The sequence below is a fragment of the Lissotriton helveticus genome, chromosome 7 (genome assembly GCF_964261635.1).
Source record: "Lissotriton helveticus chromosome 7, aLisHel1.1, whole genome shotgun sequence".
NCBI lineage: Eukaryota > Metazoa > Chordata > Amphibia > Caudata > Salamandridae > Lissotriton > Lissotriton helveticus.
Genome location: NC_136068.1, coordinates 558,088,752 through 558,107,888, shown reverse-complemented (window position 1 = coordinate 558,107,888; position 19,137 = coordinate 558,088,752). Strand labels below are relative to the sequence as shown.

At 47.1% G+C, this 19,137-nt stretch overlaps 1 protein-coding gene across 4 annotated transcripts in view; it reads right to left on the bottom strand.

Annotated features, from left to right (window-relative positions):
- LOC144766889 (membrane-spanning 4-domains subfamily A member 4D-like) overlaps nucleotides 1–14,981 on the bottom strand; it is a 724,286-nt gene extending 709,305 nt beyond the window's left edge. For 3 of the 4 annotated variants that reach the window (XM_078650596.1, XM_078650598.1, XM_078650599.1), the window contains exon 1: nucleotides 14,868–14,981. The gene's annotated coding sequence lies outside the window, so the exon portion shown is untranslated. Of the gene's footprint in view, nucleotides 1–14,238; nucleotides 14,372–14,867 lie in introns of those variants that run through there. The other variant, XM_078650597.1, reaches the window with a different exon arrangement.
- Between the last annotated feature and the right edge of the window lie 4,156 nt (nucleotides 14,982–19,137).

Here is a 19,137-nt window from a genome sequence, read left to right as displayed (position 1 = left end):
ATATTCCTCCCCATCTCTGGTAACTTTGCTTGATTTCTGCTACCTATGGATCGAGGCAGAGATACCAAAACTGCAGGTAATTTCCAACATTTCCAAAATCTGAGGGACTTTTTCAAAGACTCCAGAATCTGTGGGAAATTATGAAATATGGGTTATCTGCAAAAAGGTCTGTGCATCAGATTTGGATGCATAAGTCATTAGTGACGAAACATTATCCTGGATGAGCTGTTTGTGGAGGGTGGGGCAGAACTATGGCATTTGTGTCGAATTCATGGCATCATTTCAGGGCTGACTCTTGGATGTTTGCCAATGCCTCTCGAGTACATCTGACCCCTATCTCTATGCGCCATTCCCTGTTCACTTCAAAGAAGGAATCCATATTGTGTTTACTGTCACCCCAGCCGTCTTTTTGTTATGTGTGTGCTAAATGCCACAGGGTGCCTTAGTTTATCGTGGTGGTGGAGGGAAAGGGCCCGCCGTCGCGCCATTCCACGATTGATGGCCTACTTAGCATTAACCTCATGCTAAGTAGGCCATCAATCGTGGAATGGCGCGACGGCGGGCCCTTGCCCTCCACCACCACGATAAACTAAGGCACCCTGTGGCATTCAGCGCACACACTAATTTCAAAATAAACAACAGCCCCCACATCCCCCTCACCCACATGATGACTGAACATGATCTTCTGCTGATGCTGCTCTAAAAGGGCTGTTTTCTCTCTGAATTTGGGTCATTACATTAAGCTTCAGCAGCCCCCAATAAAAGAAAATTGTTTAAATGCGGCTCTATTAGGGGGCCGGTATGTGACACACTGCAGCATGAAAACTGTAAGTAGACTGTAGATGCAGTCTACGTTATTGGATTAGTTAAATATTTCAGCCAGTTTCGACCTCTACTAGCCGGTAATATGTAAATATGTTGGTAAATCCAAACACGATCTCTCTGACAGAGTCTGACACGCATGTGATCACACAAGCAGGTTCATTTAGAGCGCGCGGAAATGGTGGACATTTGCGATATTTACATTGTCATTAAAAAGCAACGTTTCTTGCACAAGTAACCAACATGAAATACCTTAGCTCCTATGAGAAACAGTGTGACTGTTCAAAAAAATGGAACGGAAAAAGCAAAACGTGGGGCAGTGAAGATTCAGGAGACTTTTTTTTCAGACAATATGCAGCCTGTACTATTGTTACTTTGACGCTCCGATGTACGTAATGCCCGTGTCCTGTCTACCAGTGCTATAATGTTGTAAGGGTACTGTCAACAGAGGCACTTTGTTGCTGAAACAAGCCCCTATCGCAAAAGCACTTGCAGTGACAATCACCTCAAATTAAAAAAGTAGCCGAAATTTCCACAGTCACTGACTTGAAAGGAACACTTCCAGCGGAACTAATGCTTATGGAACACTCCACTTGACTTGAGCCGCAGGACGTCACGGGTCAAATACTCAAAGCACAAGTGTGTTTTGTGCAAGTATTTTTGGAGAAATGCAACGACCTGCCTGCCGGGGCCTACTTAGCATTAACCTCATGCTAAGTAGGCCATCAATCGTGGAATGGCGCGAAGGCGGGCCCTTTCCCTCCACCACCGCACTGCATTCAGTAGACACATTAATTAACAACAGCCCCCACCTCCCCCTCACCCACATGATGACTGAACACGATCCTCTACTGATGCTGGGGCATGGGGGGCAGGGGAAATCCTCTTACCTGCGGGCTGGTGCAGAGCTTGAGTGGCAGGGCTCTGGAGATGCCGAACGTCGAAAAGGGCCGGTGCAGGTGCAAAACCTGATGGTGGCAGGAAGGCGTCTTGTAACCGGGCAGGGAAAGAAGAAATAGTCAGGTGAGCCCCCATATAAAGGGAAAAAGTAATGAGGGTGAGGTCGTAGGTGTTGGCACGCCTGCACACATAGGCTTGATTCCCACGAGGATTGGCTCAGGTGAACGGCTGTCCTTCAAAGACCCTGTGCCAATTTGTCCACACGAGGGCGCCAAAAGACTGATTGGAAGGGAATATAATGAATTCAGGCAGCGGCAGCGCGGCAACATTTGCCAGTGTTTTACCGCTTCTATATATAAATACAGACAAAGGAAATATAGATTTCCGTCTGTATTTATATGTAATTATCCGTAAAAACGGAAAACCGGGAGCCCTACTTATAATTCCTCTCTCATGACACTAGAAGCGAGGATACTTGTTTTGTGCCTTTATTTTTGGTGCGCACGCATTCTTTGAGCCTCGGGGGCTTCCTCTCATTAATTAGCCCCTTTCTTCTTGCATTCTCACGCCTTAAAGTCCAGTTTGCTCAGTGCGTTTGTACGAGGAAGTAGATCTCTGTCCTAGATGTAAAGTTTACACTTAGGAAGGCATGTGTTCATAAAATATTCTGTATTCAGGACTCAGGAGTACACTCAGCGTGTACACACAACAGCACCCTAGAAGCACATCTGTGAAAGAAGTGTCGCTGTTGAAACCATTGTTAATATTGCCTTCATTTCTGAACTATCAACTGACGCAGGCCACACTAAGACTTTCCTAAATACTTAAAGCAGATTTTTACGATGGGATCCACGTTTATTTTCCCAGGGTATCCACTACTTTTTAAGTACAGCTCCCAGTGAGTGCACGAAAGGTGCATATGAAAGCAGCTTGTTGTAAATTAAAGTAGCGCTTGTTCCAAAACTGTCACTGAGACTAGGAAAAACGTTTGTTATTATGAAGTGCTTGTGCATGAACAGAGTGAGCACAAAACATGTGCTCTCATGAAACAATTGTGCGCCTGAATAAAGTGTACATAAATTACATTCGTGGGAGAAAACAGTGGCCTATAAAAAAAAAAGTGCGCTTACGGCAGAGCGCACCCATGAAATAAAGCAGTGTGTGCATCAGCGAACATGTGCATAAAGGCAGTATGTGCATGAATCCATTGCATGTATTAAATTAGTTTAGACACAATGTAATGTGCAGGAGACAACAGTGTGCATGAACTGCACTTTTCCATTCAACCGATCCATTTATATCACATTTTCACCCTTCCATTCACCCACTGATATCCACCATTTCAACTTTGCATTCAGTCACCCATTCATTCTTTCATCTATCATTTAATCTAGGGAGTGCAGAGTGCATAGGGAGTGCAGAGTGCATAGGGAGTGCAGAATGCATAGGGAGTGCAGAGTGCATAGGGAGTGCAGAGTGCATAGGGAGTGCAGAGTGCATAGGGAGTGCATAGTGCAGAGTGCATAGGGAGTGCAGAGTGCATAGGAAGCGCAGAGTGCAGAGTGCATAGAGAGTGCAGAGTGCATAGGGAGTGCAGAGTGCAGAGTGCATAGGGAACAGAGTGCATAGGGAGTGCGGAGTGCATAGGGAGTGCGGAGTGCATAGGGAGTGCAGAGTGCATAGGGAGTGCAGAGTGCATAGGGAGTGCAGAGTGCATAGGGAGTGCAGAGTGCATAGGGAGTGCAGAGTGCAGAGTGCATAGGGAGTGCAGAGTGCATAGGGAGTGCAGAGTGCAGAGTGCATAGGGAGTGCAGAGTGCATAGGGAGTGCAGAGTGCATAGGGAGTGCAGAGTGCATAGGGAGTGCAGAGTGCATAGGGAGTGCAGAGTGCGTAGGGAGTGCAGAGTGCATAGGGAGTGCAGAGTGCATAGGGAGTGCAGAGTGCATAGGGAGTGCAGAGTGCATAGGGAGTGCATAGTGCAGAGTGCATAGGGAGTGCAGAGTGCATAGGGAGTGAAGAGTGCAGAGTGCATAGGGAGTGCAGAGTGCATAGGGAGTGCAGAGTGCATAGGGAGTGCAGAGTGCATAGGGAGTGCAAAGTGCATAGGGAGTGCAGAGTGTATAGGGAGCGCAGAGTGCAGAGTGCATAGGGTGTGCAGAGTGCATAGGGTGTGCAGAGTGCATAGGGTGTGCAGAGTGCATAGGGTGTGCAGAGTGCATAGGGAGCGCAGAGTGCATAGGGAGCGCAGAGTGCATAGGGAGCGCAGAGTGCATAGGGAGCGCAGAGTGCATAGGGAGCGCAGAGTGCATAGGGAGCGCAGAGTGCATAGGGAGCGCAGAGTGCATAGGGAGTGCAGAGTGCATAGGGAGTGCAGAGTGCATAGGGAGTGCAGAGTGCATAGGGAGTGCATAGTGCAGAGTGCATAGGGAGTGCAGAGTGCGTAGGTAGTGCAGAGTGGATAGGGAGTGCATAGGGAGTGCAGAGTGCATAGGGAGTGCAGAGTGCATAGGGAGCGCAGAGTGCAGAGTGCATAGGGAGTGCAGCGTGCATAGGGAGCACAGAGTGCAGAGTACATAGGGAGTGCAGAGTGCATAGGGAGTGCATAGGGAGTGCAGAGTGCATAGGGAGTGCAGAGTGCAGAGTGCATAGGGAGTGCAGAGTGCATAGGGAGTGCAGAGTGCAGAGTTCATAGGGAGTGCAGAGTACATAGGGAGTGCAGAGTGCATAGGGAGTGCATAGTGCAGAGTGCATAGGGAGTGCATAGTGCAGAGTGCATAGGGAGTGCATAGTGCAGAGTGCATAGGGAGTGCATAGTGCAGAGTGCATAGGGAATGCAGAGTGCAGAGGGAGTGCAGAGTGCATAGGGAGTGAAGAGTGCACAGTGCATAGGGAGTGCAGAGTGCAGAGTGCATAGGGAGTGCAGAGTGCATAGGGAGTGCAGAGTGCATAGGGAGTGCAGAGTGCATAGGGAGTGCAGAGTGCATAGGGAATGCAGAGTGCATAGGGAGTGCAGAGTGCATAGGGAGTGCAGAGTGCATAGGGAGTGCAGAGTGCATAGGGAGTGCAGAGTGCATAGGGAGTGCAGAGTGCATAGGGAGTGCAGAGTGCATAGGGAGTGCAGAGTGCATAGGGAGTGCATAGTGCAGAGTGCATAGGGAGTGCAGAGTGCGTAGGTAGTGCAGAGTGCATAGGGAGTGCAGAGTGCATAGGGAGCGCAGAGTGCAGAGTGCATAGGGAGTGCAGCGTGCATAGGGAGCGCAGAGTGCAGAGTACATAGGGAGTGCGGAGTGCATAGGGAGTGCATAGTGCATAGGGAGTGCACAGTGCATAGGGAGTGCAGAGTGCATAGGGAGTGCAGAGTGCATAGGGAGTGCAGAGTGCATAGGGAGTGCAGAGTGCAGAGTTCATAGGGAGTGCAGAGTTCATAGGGAGTGCAGAGTGCATAGGGAGTGCATAGTGCAGAGTGCATAGGGAGTGCATAGTGCAGAGTGCATAGGGAGTGCATAGTGCAGAGTGCATAGGGAGTGCATAGTGCAGAGTGCATAGGGAGTGCATTATGCAGAGTGCATAGGGAGTGCAGAGTGCATAGGGAGTGCAGAGTGCATAGGGAGTGAAGAGTGCACAGTGCATAGGGAGTGCAGAGTGCATAGGGAGTGCAGAGTGCATAGGGAGTGCAGAGTGCATAGGGAGTGCAGAGTGCGTAGGGAGTGCAGAGTGCATGGGGAGTGCAGAGTGCATAGGGAACGCAGAGTGCAGAGTGCATAGGGAGTGCAGAGTGCATAGGGAGTGCAGAGTGCATAGGGAGTGCAGAGTGCATAGGGAGTGCAGAGTGCATAGGGAGTGCATAGGGAGTGCAGAGTGCATAGGGAGTGCAGAGTGCAGAGTGCATAGGGAATGCAGAGTGCATAGGGAGTGCAGAGTGCATAGGGAGTGCAGAGTGCAGAGTGCATAGGGAGTGCAGAGTGCAGAGGGAGTGCAGAGTGCATAGGGAGTGCAGAGTGCATAGGGAGTGCAGAGTTCATAGGGAGTGCAGAGTGCATAGGGAGTGCAGAGTGCATAGGGAGTGCAGAGTGCAGAGTGCATAGGGAGTGCAGAGTGCATGGTGCATAGGGAGTGCAGAGTGCATAGGGAGTGAAGAGTGCAGAGTGCATAGGGAGTGAAGAGTGCAGAGTGCATAGGGAGTGCAGAGTGCAGAGTGCATAGGGAGAGCAGAGTGCATAGGGAGAGCAGAGTGCATAGGGAGCGCAGAGTGCATAGGGAGCGCAGAGTGCATAGGGAGCGCAGAGTGCAGAGTGCATAGGGAGAGCAGAGTGCAGAGTGCATAGGGAGAGCAGAGTGCATAGGGAGTGCAGAGTGCATAGGGAGTGCAGAGTGCAGAGTGAGTAGGGAGTGCTAGGGAGTGCTAGAGAGTACAGAGTGAGTAGGGAGTGCTAGAGAGTGCAGAGTGAGTAGGGAGTTCTAGGGAGTGCTAGAGAGTGCAGAGTGAGTAGGGAGTGCTAGGGAGTGCTAGAGGGTGCAGAGTGACTGCAGAGATTAAGCTAATGGCAATGTAAATGACAATGCCATTTATTTATCTGTTTTCAAAACCAACACATAAATAAAAATGTTGTCATTTACAATGCCAATAACTCTAACTTTTCCAAAGGCGAAACCATTGCATTGTAAATGCTTGTTTTTAACGCAAACGATGTATTGGATTACAACTGGAGGACACATTTCTCACCCCAAGAATTTGTACAGACGGAATTTTCATCAGGAAAAATGTGTCACGAAACTTGCTGGCAAATGGTGCAGATTTTGTGTTTGTGTAGTAAAGAGGTAAACATACATTTTGGGGCAGATGTATCATCCGTTTTTTTCTCGAAACGCTGCGATTCGCAAAAAAACAGCGTTTGCGAGAAAAAATAAGGAAAATGCGATGTATCATGGAAATCGCATCGCAAAATTAAGGAATCGCAAAATTTGCGATTTCTTAATTTTGCGTCAGCATTTAAGGAAACGCAAATTGCGATTCCTTAAATGCTATGTATAAAGCACTCAAGTTGTGCGAATTCCAATTAAGAAATCTCAAATTATTTTACAAATGCACTTTTTGGCATTTGTAAAGGTGCCATGTGGCGCACATACATGCCCTTAGGGCATGTATGTGCGCCATATGCACATACATGTAAATTTCAGGGGTGCAGCACCCCTGCACCCTTCAAATTATTCTCAAATTGCGATTAGCAAATTGCGAATCACAAATTGAGAATAACTTCCCATTCCTTGCTATGGGACTCCTGGTGAATGGGAAAGTATTTCTTATTTGCGAATTCGCAATTTGCAAATTCGCAATTAAGGAATATCACGAAATCACCAAAAAAGACTGTTGCACCAGGCACCACCAGCACTGAAGTCGACTCTGGCTGGCTAGTCCACCAAAGGATGGCCAGAGTTTTGGAGTGAATTGACTTTGCAATAGCGAAAAAAGACAAGGGCTCTGAACACTGGGCCTGAATAGTCCTCTAAGTTATTTACAAAACATGATCAGAATCATTTACTTTATATCACAGTCCAGTGCACCATCATTCATTAATTGAAGATAAAGATCACATGGCAATAGTGAAGTGTTCCAACTCAAATAGATTTTAAAAATGCTCATAAAACCACACTTTTCAGACACAAAAAGACTAAATTCAATAGCAGCATCATGTAAATAAGTTTTTATGTAGAGAAAAGGTTAATTTACATTCAAAATATTTGGATAAATAAAGGGATATGGAGCTTTCCCTTCGAAATGTGCATCCTTTCTGCTGCTAGTATTTGTTTCTGTGAGCAATGTGTGTTTAAAATGCAAAGTGTGTTTAGGACTGCAGTACCACCTCCTGCCTACGGGGACAGAGCGAGCAAAAATATAAACACACATTATGAAACACAGGTCCCCACAAGGCAATTTTTTCAAAAGTTGTAAAAATTGACACAGATGTTCCTGAAGTCATTTTTAATCATTTAGAAGTCATTACCTTGTGGGGACCTGGGTTCAGGTCCCCACAGTGCAATCAAGTCCCCACAGCGTGAGTGTGTTATCATGCCCAAGTCCCCACAAGGATAGTAACACAAACCCACGCCTACACACACACACACACACACCTCCACACACACACCTCCACACACACACTCACCTCCCCACACACAACCCCCCCAAACACACACACAACCCCCACACACACAACCCCCCCCACACACACACACACCCACAACACCCTCATACCCCCACACCTCCACACAACCCCCTCCACACACACAACTTGCCACACCCTCCCACACACTCCCCCAACACACACACCCCCAACACACACACACAACCCCCCCCACACACACACACCTACTCACACACACACACACCTACTCACACACACACACACCTACAGCCTCACACACACCTACAGCCTCACACACACCTACAGCCTCACACACACCTACAGCCTCACACACACACAGCCTCACACACACACAGCCTCACACACACGCACACACCTTCACACACACACACACCTCCACACATACAACTCCACACACACACACACACCTCCACACACACACACACACCTCCACACAAACACACACACCTCCACACAAACACACACCCCTCCACACACACACACACACAACCCCCCCCACACACACACACAACCCCCCCACACACACACAACCCCCACACACACACACACAACCCCCCCACACACACACACACAACCCCCCCACACACACACACAACCCCCACACACACACACACCACCCACACACACACACACCACCCACACACACACACACAACACCCACACCCACACACACACACACACCACACACAACACCCCCACACACACACACCCCCACACACACAACACCCACACACACCACCTCCCACACACACACACCACCCCCCCCACACACACACCACCCCCCACACACACACACCACCCCCCACACACACACCACCCCCCAACACCTCCCACCCCCCACACACACACCACCCCCCAACACCTCCCACCCCCCACACACACACCACCCCCCACACACACACCACCCCCCACACACACACCACCCCCCACACACACACCACCCCCCACACACACACCACCCCCCACACACACACCACCCCCCACACACACACCACCCCCCACACACACACCACCCCCCCACACACACACCACCCCCCCACACACACCACCCCCCCACACACACACACACCCACACACACAACCCCCCCACACACACAACCCCCCCACACAACCCCCCCACACACACACAACCCCCCCACACACACACAACCCCCCCACACACACACAACCCCCCCACACACACACAACCCCCCCCACACACACAACCCCCCCCCACACACACACACACACACACACACCCCCCCACACACACAACCCGCCCACACACACAACCCGCCCACACACACACAACCCGCCCACACACACACAACCCGCCCACACACAACCCCCCCCACACACACACAACCCCCCACACACATACAACCCCCCACACACAACCCCCCCACGCATACACACACAACCCCCCACACACAACACCCCACACAACCATCAAATCAATCAATCACCCTCACTCTATCGCCCTCCTGCTATCTATCGCCCTCCCGCTATCTATCTATCGCCCTCCCGCTATCTTTCTATCGCCCTCCCGCTATCTATCGCCCTCCCGCTATCTATCGCACGCCCTCTATCTATCGCACGCCCTCTATCTATCGCACGCCCTCTATCTATCGCACGCCCTCTATCTATCGCACGCCCTCTATCTATCGCACGCCCTCTATCTATCGCACGCCCTCTATCTATCGCACGCCCTCTATCTATCGCCCTCCCTCTATCTATCGCACTCACTCATCGCCACCACAACACTCAGCGTTACCACAGCATCAATCTGCGCAACCATTCAACAACTGGTTAAAATATGTTCTCTCAATGTTTCAAGCTTTATTACAAGTGTTACAAAAAGATGTTAATAGTTCACTTCCGTTCTTGGATTTTCATCACAATAAAATACACTGAACATAATCTTCACAAAAGTTATTTACAAAAGTTTAAGCTATTGCCATTATAAATTACAATACCTTATTTAACTATTAACAAACACACCCCTCCACACACACCACCCCCCCACACACACACAAACAGCCCCCACACACACAAGCCCCCCCCACACACACACAACCCCCCCACACACACAACCCCCCCACACACACACAACCCCCCCACACACACACACAACCCCCCCCACACACACACAACCCCCCCCACACACACACACAACCCCCCCACACACACACACAACCCCCCCCCCACACACACACAACCCCCACACACACACACACAACCCCCCCACACACACACACACAACCCCCCCACACACACACAACCCACACACACACAACCCCCCCACACACACACAAACCCCCCACACACACAAACCCCCACACACACACAAACCCCCCCACACACACACAAACCCCCCCACACACACACAAACCCCCCCCCCACACACACACAAACCCCCCCACACACACACACAAACCCCCCACACACACACACACACACACCCCCCCCCACACACACACACACAAACCCCCCCCACACACACACAAACCCCCCCCACACACACACAAACCCCCCCCACACACACACAAACCCCCCCTCACACACACACAAACCCCCCCCCACACACACACAAACCCCCCCCCACACACACACAAACCCCCCCCACACACACACAAACCCCCCCCCACACACACACAAACCCCCCCCCACACACACACAAACCCCCCCCACACACACACAAAACCCCCAACACCCAATCCCTGCCCCACACAAACACATGACATTTCAGAACGGTCGTTTAAGGTATTTTAAGGTACTTGCTCCCTAAACACCATTTACTTAATTGGCTATCAAAATTATTCATACCTATCCAGTTGGATTTCCAATTTGTGTATGCCAATTTTGGTAGGTAGTTGGTACCTTTAACTTGTTTTATTTATTTCAGCATATTGGCAAAAATAGGGGTCCACGCTTGTGTGAAAAAGAAAAAACACTCTCAGATGAAGACACAAAAAGTAAGTGGGTGTTTTCACCTATTATTTATGTGCCATGTATATTTTTGGGGGGTTACCCATTTTGGAGCTTCAGCAAAAGAAAACTAGTACAGAGGTGGATTTGTGCTATGAGGAATTGTGCTATGAGGAAAGAACTACGGGGCAGATTTGCAAGCCCTTTGCGTCATTTTTGCACCACTGTTGCGTCCCTTTTTGTGATGCAGCAGCAGCGTAAAAATGCGGCCCATTTACAACGTGACGCATCTAGGTAGAGGCGTCACGTTGTAAAGCCCTGCGTCACATTATACCTGCGTCAAGTATAATGTATGCACGGTGGGCGTTCCAACTCAAAAAAGCCTAGTAGAAGTGACGCAGTGAATTCTACAAGATTTCACTGCGCCACTTGTAGACCTCCACTGCATCAAATTCCTATGCATGTTTGAAGCAGGCGTAAGGAGTGATGCTGCACAATGAGGATAGACCTCTCCCTGCATTGCTGGAGTTGCGTCGTGCTTGCGACACAACTTCAGCAATGCGTGAATTTTGCGTCAACAGATGCATCAGAATTTGACGCATCTGTCAATTCTTGTGCCATGGCACATCCATAGTGGCGCAAGGATTTCTTTACAAACTCTCGCCTTCTGCTTCCTTCTCTCTTGTCTTCCTCAATCCCTCTTTCCTCCTTATGTTTCTCTCCATCTTATCCTCTCTCGCACACTTTTTTTCTTTTTCCTAACTTCTTCATCTGCCCTCTTATTTCTTTATCTGTCTTTCTGCCTCTCGTTTATTGCCCCCTATTTCTTGCCATTAGTCTTCTCACTCTTTCATAGATATTTTTAATTTTGCCAATATCTGTGACCCCCTTAAAGTTATCTCTTTCATATCTTCCATCTTTCTTCTCTTGTCTTTCTACTTTTTATTTCTAACATTACCTGACCTTTTTGATCTCAAGGGGAAACATCCTTTATAACGAAACTTTCACAACGCGGTACCATTACCACGCAAGTCGTTACTTGCGCTGGAGGGCGCTGTAGGATAGGGAATAGTTTAATTTACTATCCAACACCTTCCCTACTATCCACGGGGACTGGAGTTGGAATAGTAAATTAAACTATTCACTATCCAGCGCCCACCAACGCAAGTCGTTGTAACGACTTGCGTTGTAAAACCTGAGTGGTAACGGTACGCGTTGTGAAAGCACGCGTTGTACCGTCATACATCCATCTCAAGTGTTCTCTTTTTTCTTTGACAAACATCAGCTCACATTTTGTTTGTCACTTTTCACTTTCTCCCCTTCGCTTTTGCTTTTTCATCCTGGTTTCCATATATTTTTCTTAAATATCACCTTTCCTGTATATTGATTTCTCTCCGTTTCGCACGTTCTGTCACCCTTTCTCTACTCTATTTCTCTTTCCACTCTACCTCTCACCATTTTCCCTCTCCGGTTTTCTTTTCATTTCTGCTGCTCTTTTTCTCTACACCTCTATTCTTTTGCCTTCTCTCTTTCTCTGTCTAACATTCACTCACCCAGGTACTCATCCTCTATTTCTTTAAATGCCTCATGTTGTCACTGTCATTCTAACATGCACTATCTGTTCCCCCTCTCAGTTTCACTCATTCTCTCTCTAGCTTCTTCTGTCCCTCTCTCCCAAGAACATATACACGCACACACAATTTCTTGTTCTTTCTCTCTTGTTTCTCTTTCTTTGTCACCCTTTGTCCTTCTTTTGGGTATCATTCTCTCTATTCTGTTGCTCTCTTTTCATAATAACTCACTGTCTTTCTCACACTCTTTTCTGCTAGTGCAGAGTTCATTCTGCACTTTGTTCAAAAAACTACCTATCCCTCTGTCTTCCTGTCTATTTATTCCGTGCAGCACTCTCCCCTATCTATCGACCATGCCACATAATTCCACTGAAAAAATCCACTCCACACAATTCCACAACAATGCCAATCCAACCAACATAATCCCACTCCACACCATATACATCCACCCCTTCCAAAATAAAAAGCAGGGGTAAAAGACATTGTCATTTACAACGCCAGTAGCTCTAACTCTTGCGCATGCGAGACCTATTGGCATTGCCAATGCTTGTTATCCTTAATGCTGCTTGTTAACTAAGCAGGAGGAAGTTCCAGGGCCAGCGGCCATTGTTAGTGGAAAGGAGGCGAGTTTGGTAAAGCACTGAAGAAAGACCTAGTTAGTAGTTTTAGTCAACTATCTCGAGAGGCAGGTCACGGCACATGGTTATTGTGGCAGGGTAGACTGAGCCTAAAGGTGAAGAAAATCACAGTGGCAAAATGTTAATTAACATACAAATAGTGTTCAATCTCCCTTTAATGTTGTACTTTTTTTGTGTCGGATGGATTTCAAATGTCATTGGTGAATTATTGACTTCTGATTGAACTGAAAAAGCACTGTCCTTTGGTGTTAAATAGGATAGAGACCGATTGTGCATTTTAGCCCCTTGCTTGATCTAAGTGTAACAATTAAGTCTTTATTTCAATCCGGGATTTGTCACTTAACCAAACTGTGTGATCTTTGTCACATCATTTTACTTCACTTCAAAGTGAAGTGTTTCATTTCCTTTACGCTCACATTTGAGAGCACCTTGCAGTATTTCAATCCAGGATGTGGTTGATACGAACCTCTTTTGTATATGTTTTACTAGACCATAATTTTGCTCCACTAGTAACAACAATCCCATGTAATAACCCAACCACTGATCTGTTAAACCAGCCCTTCTGTCACTGCAAGGCAGCCCTAAAGAAAGCCCCCTGAAATTGTGCGAATTATGGTTTGTTTTCCGCACAATTATAAATTTGCCACCTAAGCCATCGTTTGCTGCATATTCTTTAGATTTAAATAAAATGTTTCTAGATTAACCGAATCAAAAAGTTACTAAAAAATGTGACAAAATGTTTTGCTGCACCGTGACAGGCCCTTTGCAACTTTCCAACGAGGTGAAACATTTGCCCAACTGCATTAACGTGTAAAAATGACCAAACAAATGTAGTAGGGTGACAAAATTTGATATTACCGCATAATTTGCCTAGCCTTGCCCCATAATTTAGTCAACCCTGCGCAAAATTTGTACTCTCCTGCCACATCACTCAAGTGGCCCTGCCTATAGGCTATTTCTATTCTAGGTGTAGGTGCCCACAGGAAGGCTAGAGCATCGTCAGAGGGGGGTGGGGGGCTGGGGGGCTTTTTTGTTGTAGATTTATATAGCGCGAACTCGACCCAAAGGTATTGGAGCGCTTTATAGGAGCACCAGTCACGTTACACAACTACATGTTAAATTTTGGTGGGGGCGGGGGGGATTAAGTGATTTTACAGGGAGCAAAGCCTCTCGCAAACCTGGTCCCCCAGCTTCAAAAGTCGGCTGCCCTAGACACACACATATCAAAAGGTCCTCACCTGACGAAAACCGTAGCAGAGGAAAGCCCATTGAGTCCAATGGGTGTTGCGCGCCTGATATTGACCTTTTACCTTTTGTCACAATAGCGCCTCGTTGGAACAAGCGCTTCTCTGTGCCCACCAATGCTTGGCGCACACGGCCCCAGAGACAAACTATTTATAATCCAGCACAGAGCACCCCACTCATGGACATTGATGCACTGGATACTTGATGGCCGCAGGGGGCGTCAGAACTGTTACTAGGAAAAGGGGCGATAATTAGCTCCTGCTGTGTCTTGCAGCCGCCAGTGAATAGCGCTAACTGAGAAAAGAGGAACATTAGTTAAGGACTAATAAGGCAGTTGGGAATAGAATAAAAGGCAAATAAATGGAGAGGCACTTATGGCGTATGGGAGCGTGTGTTTGTTCCAAATAGTATGGGCTGCACGAGGGAGAGAGGCTCACTCCGGCGTCAGCAATTCCCTTAGGCACAGGTTATTCAGCATATCAACGGTGCCTTGTGGAGATAGGTTAAGTGGGCAAATGTGGCTGGGAGTGGGCGCTCTACATTACAAGGGAGGAAAAATGCTGCAGAAATCTCACATGTACAGGAGCGCATAAATCATCCTGAATACGAAGAGCGGAGGTACCTTCCGGCTTCTCTGGTGGACGCGCTGAGTGTGAGGGGCTGAGGCAGTGTGTTCTGTCAAAACCGGCTGCCGGAGAGCTTGTGCAGCGATTCAATGAGCCTCGGGGTATTTCCGATTAGCTACAGCTGATTAGCTAAGGCTGGGCCATATTAACCCATTCGGAGCCTCGCAGAGTCAAGTGAATTCAAGGGCCGTAGAGCAGGCATGAATCATAACAAGCATTGGCCGCGCGGCCGAAAAAGTAAAGCCATGCAGCCGCGAAATGAAAAAAAAGAAACGCGAGTGGTGACCCAAGTGGTGCGCACACGCGTCACAACAGGTGTTCTAAATAGATGATCTCCCCCATAGGTTTGGTCTCCCCCTACATCAGAGGGGAGCTTACAAATACAGCTACAAGCTAACTAGGTTTGGTCTCCCCCTATGGGGCTTAGAAATACAGCTATAACGTGCTTTGTTGTTTTGCACTCCCCCTACTGGGCTTACAAAAACAGCCATAACCTGCTTTGTAGGTGCCTGGTTTTATGTCTATGCCTCCCCTAAAGTGCTGCTGCTATTTGTGCATTTGCCTGAGGGAAAAGTCTTATGGCATCTGTAAAGTTGACAAATATTTACTTTTTAAGCTATAATTGTGAATCTATTTTCGTATGTAGCATATGCATATGGTAAAGGAAAATGTTTTTTTTTCACCAATTCTTTGGTTTCTAAAGAATTTTTAGATTTTCCCAAAAGAAGTATTTTTTGTTAGAATAATACCACAATTTTTTATAAATATATAAATATATTTATACCTACATATATATATATATATAAAACAATACTTATAACAATGAGAAAGATGAATCCAGTAAAGTACAATTAATATGCTATTTGTTGATAAAATTGAGTACTCCTAAGTTTGCGCTCCACTGCCTTCCACCTATGTGCTCCAACATCTAAGGAGGGGGCTTTCAAACTGTGCAACTGATGAAGCAAAGCTTCGCATATTTTGCGGACTTGCTGTACTCATGAACCTCGTTTATGTATAATAAGGTAACAAATGTATGTTTTACTAACGTTTATATTAAGTTTGAATAAAGATAACGAAGCTTGCACATGTGTTTTACTAAAATAATTTACCCGAGTCACCTAAAATGGCCGCCGCTTGTATTTAGTTACTGCGCATGCGTCAGCCACACTCACGTGTCCTGACGCGTCTGCAGAAGTGGAGGGAAATTTATGCGCATGCGTAATACATAGCTTGGCCCAATGTGGTACTGCTCGTGCCACTGCCACTGTCATTGTTTCCATGTAGCTAACATTTAGTCTGCATAAGTATAATTCTTGATGATAAGTTTAAAGTACCAACCATGTGATGTGTTTTCATGATGACATTATTATGTATTAATTTGTTTTCGCTTACTTTTCATGTACCGCGGGGAATGGGGGTCTGAGAGAGAGGAGAGCCATATTGGAGGTCCCTTCTGCGCCTGCGCAAACTCTGAGGCACAGTGGACCTTGACTGATGGAACACAGCCAGTTGGCAGTGATGTGCAAGATGTTCCTGAGAAAGTCACCTCTGCCCTGCGAGAACAGCGAATGTGGCTCCTTATATGTTACAATGTAATATTGTGCTACTGTTTGCCGTGTAGCTTCTCATGGGAACCCCAATCTTACTAGGCGGTACCCAAGCATGCAAATACAGGCTTGGAATATTGTATTGTGATTGGTGTGTTACCCAAATCCTACTTTAGGACCAATCCAAATGTAGGGATTCTGACACTTTGCAACATTGGGGGGTGGTACACTGCCCCAAACGGTATATCTACCCTGGGTTCACCTAGGGAATCGTCCGACTTGTCTGGTTTAGCTGACCTGTCACTGACCCATCGCACTCAATAGGTGACTGAAGATACAGAGAGCTGCGGAGCACTCTGTCCGAATTTGACCATAGACTAAGGTTTTACTGAACCTTAAAGTGCTGGTGAAGCACTTTGCTGGGAGTTCGCTGACCCAATCGGGGTCTCGATCGATAGCTGCAGAGAGGGTGGAGCGCAGGCGTTGCTTCCAAACTGCGGGTGCGGTCCTGTCCTGAGGGTTTGCTGTCCTGTCCTGAGGGTTTGCTGTCCTGTCCTGAGGGTCCTGTCCTGATTCCTATTCCGAGGGTATCCTGTCCTGTCTTGGGTGTCCATTCTGCACCTGCTGTCCTTTGAGGGGTATCCTTCCTTGAGGGTTTCCTGTCCTTAACTGACCCGTGGCCAGGGTTTGGTTTCCACACCAGTCTAGGTAAATACTGCTCTAAGTTCCTTAAAACTTGCACCTTTCTATATTTCTACCTTTGCTACAATAAAGTGACACCTTGGCATATGTTATTTTTCCATGTCTTTCCGCAACTATTGAAAGTCATTTGCATTTTTCTCATAAATTTGTTCTTATGTCTTCTCACTTGCTAGAAATTATATTTTGCATTGCAGTTTGTCATTTCCTGATATGGTCTAGAACCTCATTACCTAGACTATTTAAAGGTCCATTCACTTTAAGCTTAGCGTGTTACTCTTTATAGGCCCTCCTATAGTTATACATACATAGTCTGCCCATGCTTAAATATTACTGAATTGCATAGTATCTTCCCGTTGCATTTTATGTCAGTATTTCAATGATTACCCTGTCTTTATTTCTCTATAGTTATATCATTTATATTATCCTAGTCATTGAATGTCTCATTCTCGTGTATTTGATGAATGAAAACAATGAACTTTAGATAAACATTTTAAAACTTCCAGTTGTCCGTGGTCATTTCAACAGTATTTGAATGTTATTGGTTGGGTTTGTATTTGGTTGCCTTTCCTTTTACAGCTAGCTCCCTGATTCATTGTGGTCATTAGGTACCCGCATCGGTGGATGGTAAGTCGGGTGCACTGAGAAACAATAGTAGGGAACACACACAAATTGGTAGAGCTCGTGAAGTCACCTGGTCAATGTATATGGTGATTTGAAAGTATATGGGCCCTGAAGCCGGAAAACGGCGAAATTATTGGTCGGGTGGCCTCGCGCGCTCTATCAGTTTTTCTGGTAGCAGAGGTATGGTTAGGGACTAGCTAAAGGTTAGGTAGGACTAGTTAGTCTAGTCAAGTCGGTAGCTGGTAGTACATTGATGCTGCTATAAGAGCGGCCATTCCAGGGGATCTGATCAGTCTCTTGAAGTGTGTTGCCTTTGAATTCATGAATTATTGTATTGTTATTATTCTTGTTCTTATATTGTTATATGTATTAATCCATGCGTTAGTAAACCGTATTGTTTCTTGTTGTCCGAACTCCCCGGGGAATTGAAAGGGCAAGTGGTGAATAGAATCCATTGTCCTGCGGTCACAGGCTCGAGGAAAGTTAGGTGCAGGTTAGGATAACCGGGAAGCACTAACTAGGGTTTTTTCTGAATACATGCGTGAATAAATGTTAGTAACGAGGTTCATTGGCAAAATTCCCATAGTGGCGTAACCTAGTAAGGGTCACATCGGAAGAGTAGCAGGTTCCTCGGAGCTTGGGTGAAAGCAAAGGGGTCCGCTGAGAAACCTTAGACTCGGATATATCCCGGAGAAGTGGATGAGTTTAGGGGAATAACAGGTTCACCGATGCTAGAGTGAAGGGTAGGCGGAAGAGATCTACCCGCAGCGCGTGAAAAGTAAATGGAAGTAGTTTACTTGCAGTAAAATAATTCTTTCTCTGTCTAGACACTTGAGCACTGTGGCGAATGTGTATTTGTTGTAAAATAACCAAGCACTGAGCACTTTAAAAGAAAGAAAGTTTCCGTTACCTTGTGAAGGGAGGGAGTCAGTCGCGAAAGCGCCTCTGACGTCACTCTGTGCCGCGCTGGGATTGGTAGAAGCAGCGGGTGGGTAGCGGAGCTGAAATTGTAAAGGAGGGGTGAGCGCCAGAGCGTGGGAACTGTCTCACGAAGGGGCCGCGCACCCATTGGCGGAAATTATTTAGAGTCGCGCACCCATTGGTTGCACGGATTTCTGAAGCGCGTTCTGATTGGAGGTAGTTGTAAACAGAGTTAAGCGTAGAAAACGTATGTGGCACTCGTATAGTCCAGAGACTAGACCCGATCCAAGAAACCAAGGGTTCGAAAGGGATCAGTGGAAGGCTAATAGATACGATATCATGTACGGAGCTAAGAGAAAGATGTCCCTTGTAAGTAGGGTAAAGAATTATTTCAAAACAGACAAACCAATAAAATCTAGAGAGGGCGTAACTATCCCGCCACCAAATACTCCTGCCTCATTCATGATGTTTG